The 9,597-nt window shown below is 40.9% G+C and overlaps 1 long non-coding RNA gene across 2 annotated transcripts in view; it reads left to right on the forward strand.

Annotated features, from left to right (window-relative positions):
• Window positions 1–2,635, forward strand: part of LOC142029481 (uncharacterized) — a 48,840-nt gene extending 46,205 nt beyond the window's left edge. For both annotated transcript variants that reach the window (XR_012649939.1, XR_012649938.1), the window contains exon 3: window positions 2,474–2,635. This is a non-coding gene — a long non-coding RNA (uncharacterized LOC142029481). The remainder of the gene's footprint in view (window positions 1–2,473) is intronic.
• Window positions 2,636–9,597: the final 6,962 nt, after the last annotated feature.

Below are 9,597 nucleotides of genomic sequence, written 5' to 3' on the forward strand. Positions count from 1 at the left end.
TGCCTGGGCCAGATTCTTCTCCCAGGTACCCAGATGTGGCTCCCATCTGAATCACTAGAAATCATATTGTGTGTCTGAGGGCAGAGCCTGGCTGTCCTCAGCTGCTGTTTTTCACTTTGCAGCCTTCATCTGAGGCTAATGTTTTGCCTCTGTGTATTTAAGTGCAGGAGAACATTTGCAAGAAACGCATTTGCCCCCTTTTCAAAAAACTGCTGTCGATAGTAAGAAGCTTCTGTGCTTTTGATGTGATGCAAGATTTTTAAGCCAGCTGGGACATATTTTAATTGCTGTTCCAGGAAGCTAAGGACTGGGTTATTCAAGAAAGTACAGCTGATGCTCCCTCTTTGGGAAGAGATCAACTAATTTTTTTTAAAGTAATGTCCAAATATCAGCTAAAAGGCATACCATGCCTCCATGTTGTCTGCATCTAACCATACTGGACAGGGAAAGAGAAGGACATAGAAATTAGGGCCAGGATAAATTTTTTAGCAATAATTATTTTGCTCCCAAAATATTAGTTTTGATCAAAACAAATACTCTTTGAAGGTGTAGTGGGAGCTACCTGAGTTATTTTGGGTAGAAATCCTCCCTTTACTCCTGCCAAAAAAGAAATGGAAAGCTACTTACCCTGCCCTCATATTCACCCCCAAAGTCTAAAATGCTTTGATTTTTTTTTTTGAGTCACTCCAGCATTTACAAATTTACTTCAACTATTATTTACTAAATTTTCTCAAAGATCAAACTCATCAATTTTCAGTTTGTCCTACTTGAAACATTCACCCAAAATGATCTTTTACACGGTTTCAGTTTCCTGAAAAATATGAGTACTTTTGTTCAGGATTGACCGAACTTCCTTGAAACAAACAAAAAAGTCATTTATTCGCACAGCTGGAGATAGAGAGGGAAAAACATCTGGATGTGAGAAGGGGGAGAAAATGTGCATTGGAAAGGAAAAAAACAGTAAAAGGACAAAAGGTTATAAGCAGAAAAAGAAAAAGGATTGATATGGGGGTTGGAGAGTGTGTCCAGGGATTATGTGAGGAAGGCTATAGAAAGTGGGCCTTGAAAGAGAAATGTAAATACGGTGATAGAAAGGAGGAGGGGAACGCTGAGCGAAACAAGAGAAAAGATAGGGAAAAAATGAAAATGGAATAAAGTACAATAAACAAATGGAAAGCAAAAATAATGAAAAAATCTTACATTTGAGAGAAACAAAAGAGGGAATAAACATAAGAAGGAAACATGTAGTCTAAGAAGAACAAAGTTAAGAAAACATGAGAGTAAGGGATATGCTGAAAACCTAGAAATTGAAAAATCCTGGAGAAATATATTGCAGAAAAGGAAAAAATGCTCCTTTTTTGAGTCTTGACCACTTCTCACCCAGCTCCAGCTGCAGTGAACGTGCCGGCACAGCAGACCCTGGCCCCTGAGACTGCAGGGTCCCCGCTGCTGAAATCCGCATGTGGGACACGCCGCGGCTGAGGGAGAGCTGGAAGTAACATGTCAGCACCTGGGTCCTGTGTTAATTTGGTGCATCAGCACCTCAACTTCTACCAGCTCATTGTTTCCAGATGGTGCCTGAGCTCTGAGCTGGTATTTAAGGCATTTAAGGTTGCCTTCGTTAAGTTTCCTTGGAGGCAGGAATGAACCCACCTTTCATGTACACAGAGCTCAGTGACAGACTCTTTGGCATGTTGCAGCGCTGCCAACTGCTTTGCAAAATTGAGATGGCTACTGAGAAAAATGGCCTGTTTTTTATTGACTCACCACCATCTCGTCCCATGTGGTGTGGGGAAGGAAGGGCACTGGTTTGTGCTGAGCTCCCCTGCCCTTCTGGAAGGGACGTATGTCCATGGTCTGTTTTCCAGTCCCTCATGAGCAAGGTCTGAGCTCTTCACTCTCTGGGGACAACCCCAGCTTGGACCTGCAGGGACAGTCAGGGAGTCAGGCTTCCCTCCTCATTCCCTCTGGGGTGCAGGCAGAGGGCAAGCCACACTCTGGGGCGTACGGACAGTGGTGGGATTTCAGACCTGCCCTCTGAGCTCCTGGCTGAGATGGCAGCCAGGCACTTTCAGATGACTTGACCTCGGGACATTCATGGGTGTCTCCCCAGGACATGGGGACACCCTACATGAATAGTTTAGCACTTTGCACCGAGCCCTTCCTCCCCAAAGTCATGGAGACATCTCAGGGCCAGCTGTGGCCCAGAGCACATCACACCCCACACAGACACCGGTGGCTCTGGAGCGGACTAGCCCTGAGCCCACAGCAGTGCAGGCAGGAGCCGCCCCAAAACCTGGCCTCTGCCACTCGCAGTACTGGCCTTTCGCAGTGAAGACCTGCTCTGAAGCTGCTTTTCTGGCAGCAAGTATTTGAGCAGCTTTTCATATTTCTCCCTCCCCTCATCACACACATTTCTTCTGCTTGGCTGAAATTTTAAACACTTTTTTTTTTTTAAATTTTCTATTTCCAGGTTTGCTTTATGAAGACTTCCAGACATAAGCTTCAAACACTGAAAGCCTGAAGGAAAGGAAAAAAAGGAAAAAAAAGGAAAAAAAGGAAAAAAAAAGGAAAAAAAGAAAAAAAAAAGGAAAATCAGGGTGTGAAGATTTAGGTGATGTGAAAAAGAGGCTGGAAGGAATAAGCACTGCTTCTTAATGGGGTGTCTTGTTCCTGTTGGGTTACTGTAAATAACCCAAGTGACCAGTGTTGTGGTTCAGTGTCAGATCCCAGCTCTACTGAAGTTAATGCCATGATGTTATCAGACATTAGGCAGAGAAATGAAACCAATGGTTTTTTCTCTTCTCTTCTCTTCTCTTCTCTTCTCTTCTCTTCTCTTCTCTTCTCTTCTCTTCTCTTCTCTTCTCTTCTCTTCTCTTCTCTTCTCTTCTCTTCTCTTCTCTTCTCTTCTCTTCTCTTCTCTTCTCTTCTCTTCTCTTCTCTTCTCTTCTCTCATATTGGTTTATCTCCACTATTAGGCATTGATTACAACCCTGCCCTCATCAGTGGCTTTTGTTATTAATTTCAGTGTATCCCAAATTGTTCACAGACTTTAAAGGTAATACTATTTTCTTGTACTAAGTTAAGGGATAATCAGGCAGAGGTCTAAATTCTTAAAGTTATTGAGGGTTAGTCAAACATGAATAATTTTGAATTCCAGACAAAGACGGGATCCCTAACAAATCCCAGCTGCCTGTTTGTTTAGAGAAGAAATGCATTTATAACCAAAGAATTTCTCAGTTCTTTGTTGCAACTTGTCTTATAATTAAAGCTTTTGGTCATAGCATCAACACGTACATGATCAGATCGCTCCAGTTTTAATGGTCACATTGTAAAAAACTGCTGACACATTGTGAGAGGCATGTATTTCTATATAGCATTCAGGGTCTCAAAGTATAGCCCATATCTTCATTGTCTTTACGAACAGCATCTGGGAAATCTTCACCTAGCATATGTAGTCACTCATAGTAACTTGAAAACATGCTGCGACCCTTTCATCTACAGGGTGCGGAGACAGTCATCTTGTGGGAACAGATGTATACCTCCTTGTTTTGAGAGTTAACAAAATTAAATATCGCTAGTAATTCTGAAAGTCTTTGGCAGCTGAGGAAATCTGATTGAAAATAGTTCTGAAGTTGATGTTATGTTATTGGAGGTTGGGACATTAGATTGAAGCTTACATGTAAAATTTTAAAATATTCTTACTACAATTCCATTAATGTAATGAAAACAGACAGACGGACAAGGAGTTATTCTCTTCACAGTTGTAAAGTTATATACATCTATCAGAAACAGACTGAAATCAATGGCCACAGTGCAAAGTAGTCCTTTTAAAACCAAATCTTTCATTGTTTTTTTTTTAACTGAAAGAGAATCTGTAATGTTACTGATAATGCATGAAACTTTTATCCGACCAAGATCATATGATGGAATTTTCAAAATACATAATAAATAATTTTCTGTCATGTTGCTGTATACACATAACTTTGAGCAATATCAGAGCAGAGTGGTTAGTACTTAGAGATCTGGATGCTTTCAGACTAAAGGGCCCTGTGAGCTGCATGCTAGAGAACCTACAGAACTGACTCATAGGATCTCCCAACTGCCACTCCTTGAGAATTTGTGAAGATGGCTATGATGCTGTAACACCAGAGCACAGAGCTTTAAAAAAGTGAGAAAAGGATATTCATTAGCCTCATTTTGATGTCCTTACAAATACTGGAACAAATAGTCAAATGGAATATTTATTAGTGCTTGGAGCATAAGAAGAAGACAAGGAATGATCCACATGGATTTGTCATTAACTAATCATATCAAGCCTATCTCATTTACTTTACTGTAGGACACCAGACCTTCTAAGTAAGTGGGAACAGTGGATATCATATACAGTGACTTTAGCAAAGGTTTTGACATTGATTCTCATGTCATTTTAAGGAAACAAGATTTACATGTATGTAGTGTAGAGTAGTGTCATGGATTAACCCCAGGCAGCAACTAAGCACCACACAGCCCCTCACTCACTCCCCCCCCCGCCTTCTCCCCCAGTGGGATGGGGGAGAATATTGGGAAAGAAGTAAAACTAGTGGGTTGAGATAACAATAGTTTAATACAACAGAAAAGAAGAAACTAATAATTGTAATGATAACACTAATAAAATGACACCAGTAATGATAAAAGGATTGGAAGATACAAATAATGCACAGTGCAATTGCTTACCATCGGCTGATCAATGCCCAATTAGTCCCTGAGCAGCGATCCCCCCACCCCCACTCCCCCCAGTTTATATACTGGACATGATGTGACAGGGTATGGAATACCCCGTTGGCCAATTTGGGTTAGCTGCCCTGGCTGTGTCCCCTCCCAACTTCTTGTCCCCCTCCAGCCTTCTTGCTGGCTGGGCATCAGAAGATGAAAAATCCTTGATTTTAGACTAAACATTACTTAGCAACAACTGAAAACATCAGTGTGTTATCAACATTCTTTGCATACTGAACTCAAAAACATAGCACTGTACCAGGTCCTAGAAAGACAATTAACTCTATCCCAGCTGAAACCAGGACATGTAGATACAACACTGCCCAGAAAACACATGATTTAGAGTTTAGTTAACTGACCAATTCCCTAGCAAAATACAAGGATATGTAGAGTTCAATTCTGCAAGGGTCTGGAATTATTCAATATTTTCATTAATAGTTTGGATGATCCAATAAGGAATAACATGGAGGTTTTCAAGCTTTCAGATAACATCAGGATGGGAAGCACTATGGGAAGAAAGAAACTGACTGGAGAAATTGTCTTAATAGATCGGAGAGAACAGGTTAAAACAGAATAAAAGCAATAGAAAAAAGTGCAAATTACTGCATTTAAACAGAAGTAATCTGAAAGATGCATATAGAGTGCGATTAAGTACCTTAACCTTGTTTGGTTAAGTATCAGTTCTCTAGAAAAGGGTCGGGGGGTCGTGAGCTGACTACGATTCAGCATTGGCATTTTATCACAGAAAAAGCAAGCATACACTGCAAACTAGAGAGAAGTCTGGAAGATGTAGGAACTATGAATTCTTCTGTACTAAGACCTCAGCTGGAGCATTGTGTCTAGATTCAGGTGTCACAGTCCAAGGGAAGTCTGGGCTAATTGGAGAAATTTTGGAGGGGAGCAACAAGAATGGTCAGAAGTCTGTGAAACATGAAAGATAAGGTGAAGTGAGAGTGACAGCCTAGAGAAGAGAAGATGAGGAGAGGTGGGGAAAAAAAGAGGCAGGATATTATAACAGTTTTGAAAATTGTATTGGGTCTGGCTGAGATGGAGTTAATTCTCCCCATAGCAGCCCTCACAGTGCTGTGCTCTGCATTGGTAGCTAGAAAGGTGTTGATAACACACCCGTGTTTTGGCTACTGCTGAGCAGTGCTGGCACAGCATCAAGGCTGGCTCTCCAACATTTTCGTCCCCCTCAACAGCAGGCTGGGGCTGGGCAAGATCTTGGGAGGGGACATAACCAGGATGGCTGACCTAAACTGACCAAAGAGGTATTCCATACCATATGACGTCAGCTCAGATATAAAAGCTAAGTAAGGGGAGACGGAAGGGGGGCATTTTTGTCTTCTGGCACAACTACTATGCGTACTGAAGCCCTGCTTCCCGGGAAGTGGCCAGACATCGCCTGCTGATGGGAAGTGGAGAATAACATCATTTGTTTTTCTTTGCTTTCACGCGTGACCTTTGCTTTCACTTTATTAAACTGTCCTTATCTTGACCCACAAGCCTTTTGTTATATTTTCTCCCCCCTGTCCAGCTGGGGAGGGGGAGTGATAGAGCAGCTTTGGTGGGCACCTGGTGCCCAGCCAGGGTCAACCCACTGCAAAAATATAAAATATTTGTGCAAAGAAAGAAAAGAAAACTGTTTGTCATCTCAGAGGTAGATAGGGAGAAGAAGTAGAGTGCCTGAATACAGCAAGGGAGCTTTAGGTTAGATTTTAGGGAAACCTTTATATTGCTAAAGCCCAAGAATAGGTTTCCTGGTTATGGAGTATGCATCACTGAAAGTCTCTTACAAACAGGTAAGATGCTCATCTGTCAGCAATGACTGAGTACTTGATCCAGTCTTGAGGTAGAACAGTAAACCGCCACTCCTCAAGATATTTTCCAAACTAATTTGATTTTATGGCACTTCTTTGTTCCTTGCACAACAGTCACCTTTCTCTGTTTTCAAATTTCTTAGAAACAACACAAGAATTATTATTCTCATTCAGTTCATTTGCTTGTGGTCCTATATTTGACAATAACCACCAGCAAACACCTTCTCCATGAACTGTTATAAACCTGTCAGTAATTATTACTACTTTTACTGAGCCGTGAAAAATCATTTCCTCTCTAATTCAAGAAAGCAAATGAGCGTAAAGACCATTCTTGCTTTTACTGTGTATCATGACTTGTTGATGAACACTACTGGCTAAATATAAGGTTGGCCTATCTAAAAATACAGAAATAATATTTACACTCAGCTTTAGACTGTGATATTGTCATCAGTCTGTATGTTCTGTCCTCTCTGTGACTTGGGCCAATGGATTCAGGTACATACAGTATTTAGCTCCTGATAACTATACAGAAGAGAATTGAAATTAGGCATCATTAAATTGAGTAGACACAATTTTTTTTTGAAGTAAACTAACACAGCTCTTGAAATGCATTTTAAGAACATAACTTTGCATTTCAGTGGCAGCTGAAGTAATTTTCTATATTCAGACCATAAAGAAATAGAGGATGTTTTAGTTTTAAATATAAACTGCTGTTGCTTGAGATCAAGTGTATAATATAGGAGAGATTTAAGTCCAATGAAGGAAGATATCACAGATTCATCTATTTGGAAGTCTTTCTGGGAAAGAACTGCTCAAGATATTCCTCTCAGTTGTTTTCTGGTCTTCTTATGTATACATTTCTATCCTTAAACATTCAGTTCAGTGCAGTGATCAGTTGTGTCCTGTTTTTTGAAGAAGTTTTCCATCTCATCTCTTGTCCAAAACTTCCTTCCCCTAGCTCTAGGCTCAAGGACGTCCCATCCCATTTCTGTTTCCCATCCTCCCAATTGTCAACACTGTCCTCAGTTGTTCAGCACTCCCTGACAGTAACGTCCTCCTTACTTTACATTACTCTTTCCAGATAAAATTTTGCAGGATCTAGTAAAGTCTCTAACTGGAAATCCAGTTAGATTAGGAGTTAGGAGCTGGCTTGCTACCATTTTCCAGACCTGGACCTTGCTATGGTACATACTAAACCATTGTAACAAAGCATTAGTACACAGCTGTGACAAGTATTTGCTATTTACATAACCATTAATTAACCCATTTAGAAGTTTTCTTCTTTCTTGCCCTTACCTTACCCTTGCATTAGATTACAAGTACAAAACCAGAAGCCTGTGGTAGTTATCATGTTTTAACAGACAAGCCACAAAAGTGAGGTTACAGACATGATTTTTGTTGCAGCTCTTCAGTTTGATGCCAAAAGAGAATGAAAAGAAAAAATTGTTTTTCAGCCTCAAGGTTGTTTTTGTAAAAACAAAACACCTACTTTGGAATTTCTAAGGCTGAATCCTACACTGAAAGCAAAGTTTAACCAACCATTACATTGCTCAGTGTTGCTCTGCAAGCCTTTGATTAATTGATCCAGCCTTCTCCTTACTCCTGTGACAAATGAATGAAGGGATGGCCACTTAAAACAAGGGATGGGGAGAAAGATCATTCTTTCTGGGAAACTGAAATGAAGAGCAATTGTACAGTCAAAAGACAAACAAGGTTATAATTTAGGAACAGAGCAGTATACAAATGCTATTTGATAATTATTAGTGTTTGGATTGTAATTCTACTTTTATCTATCATTAATGACCAAAATGAAAAAAAAATTAAGGTCTTTTCTTTTTTCTGGAGAAACTAACCCATGCTAATGCTCCTTGTTTCCTTGTGAAGAAAGGCCCAAAGAGAATATCCAAAAATAAAAGAGAACACTCAAAGGTAACAGCAAAGGACAATGATGTTAATTAGAGGTCAAATCCTGAAGCACTAAATTCATTAAAAAATGTAGGCGTTACCTAATGAGTAACCACTAGATTACAAGATACTGCTTTGTTTTGCACAGTGAATCCTGAATTCTTCATTGCACCGCTGAACAACCTTGGCAGAAAAGGTGCTGAGACCTGGCACCCAGCTCCTCACCAGGTTGTGCTGAAGGGGGATGAGGATTTCAGTTTCCCAAGCGAAGGAAGGAATTGAGTTTGGTTTCACAGGAGGCACCTACAGAAGCTGTGACCAAATTACTGTCATACCCCCTGAAATGGTCAGGGCACCTTCCTCAGAAGAGAGATGTGAGACAGACAACAGGCACTCACAAACTAGGTCTATATAGAGGCGACAAAGTCCTTCTGGGGTTTAACCCGCAGTCCTTGCTCAGACTTCATCTGAGCCTTACACATGCAGAATTCCCAGTGAAGCATCAGGAGTTGTTTATCAGACATTGAAAGGCAGTTCTTTGTGTACTTGGAGAGAAAATTACATGAATCAGACTGAAAATGGACCCTGGAAAATGCCTGACAGGCTGAATGTATCTGTGCAGAGCTTTGAAACATTTTGCCAGACAGGAACCATTAGCCAGGGGTAAATCTTGTTCTTTTGAACATTTGAACTACCGCGTGAATGAAAAGGCCAGATTAAACAGTAAGCCTGTTCAACTGAATAAAGCTGCTCTATTAAGAATAGGAAGGGTTATACCAGAGTAACTGGAAAAGTCTAGAGACTGGGATAACACAGCAGTTGACACAGATGACCAAATCATTACACAGAAAGTGTAACTCTCAAAATTAAGAATGGAGTAAAATAGCATACTTCAAACAGGAATGGAGGTGAGTGTAAGGAGGGAGGACCCGGCTCCCAGCAGAGCCCAAGCCCTTCTTCCCTGCCTCGAGGTATCACAGAGCACGTGGGATGATGGCTTTTTTGGGAAAGCAGAGCAGGAAGTTTGCTTGCTTTCGGTCCACGACTGAGGAGCAGAGCGCTGAAGAAGAGCTGAAGGGGAGGATGCGCTTCTGCCGCTCAGAGCAAGCCAACTACA

This window comes from Buteo buteo, chromosome 3 (assembly GCF_964188355.1).
Source record: "Buteo buteo chromosome 3, bButBut1.hap1.1, whole genome shotgun sequence".
In the NCBI taxonomy this organism is placed as follows: Eukaryota; Metazoa; Chordata; class Aves; order Accipitriformes; family Accipitridae; genus Buteo; species Buteo buteo.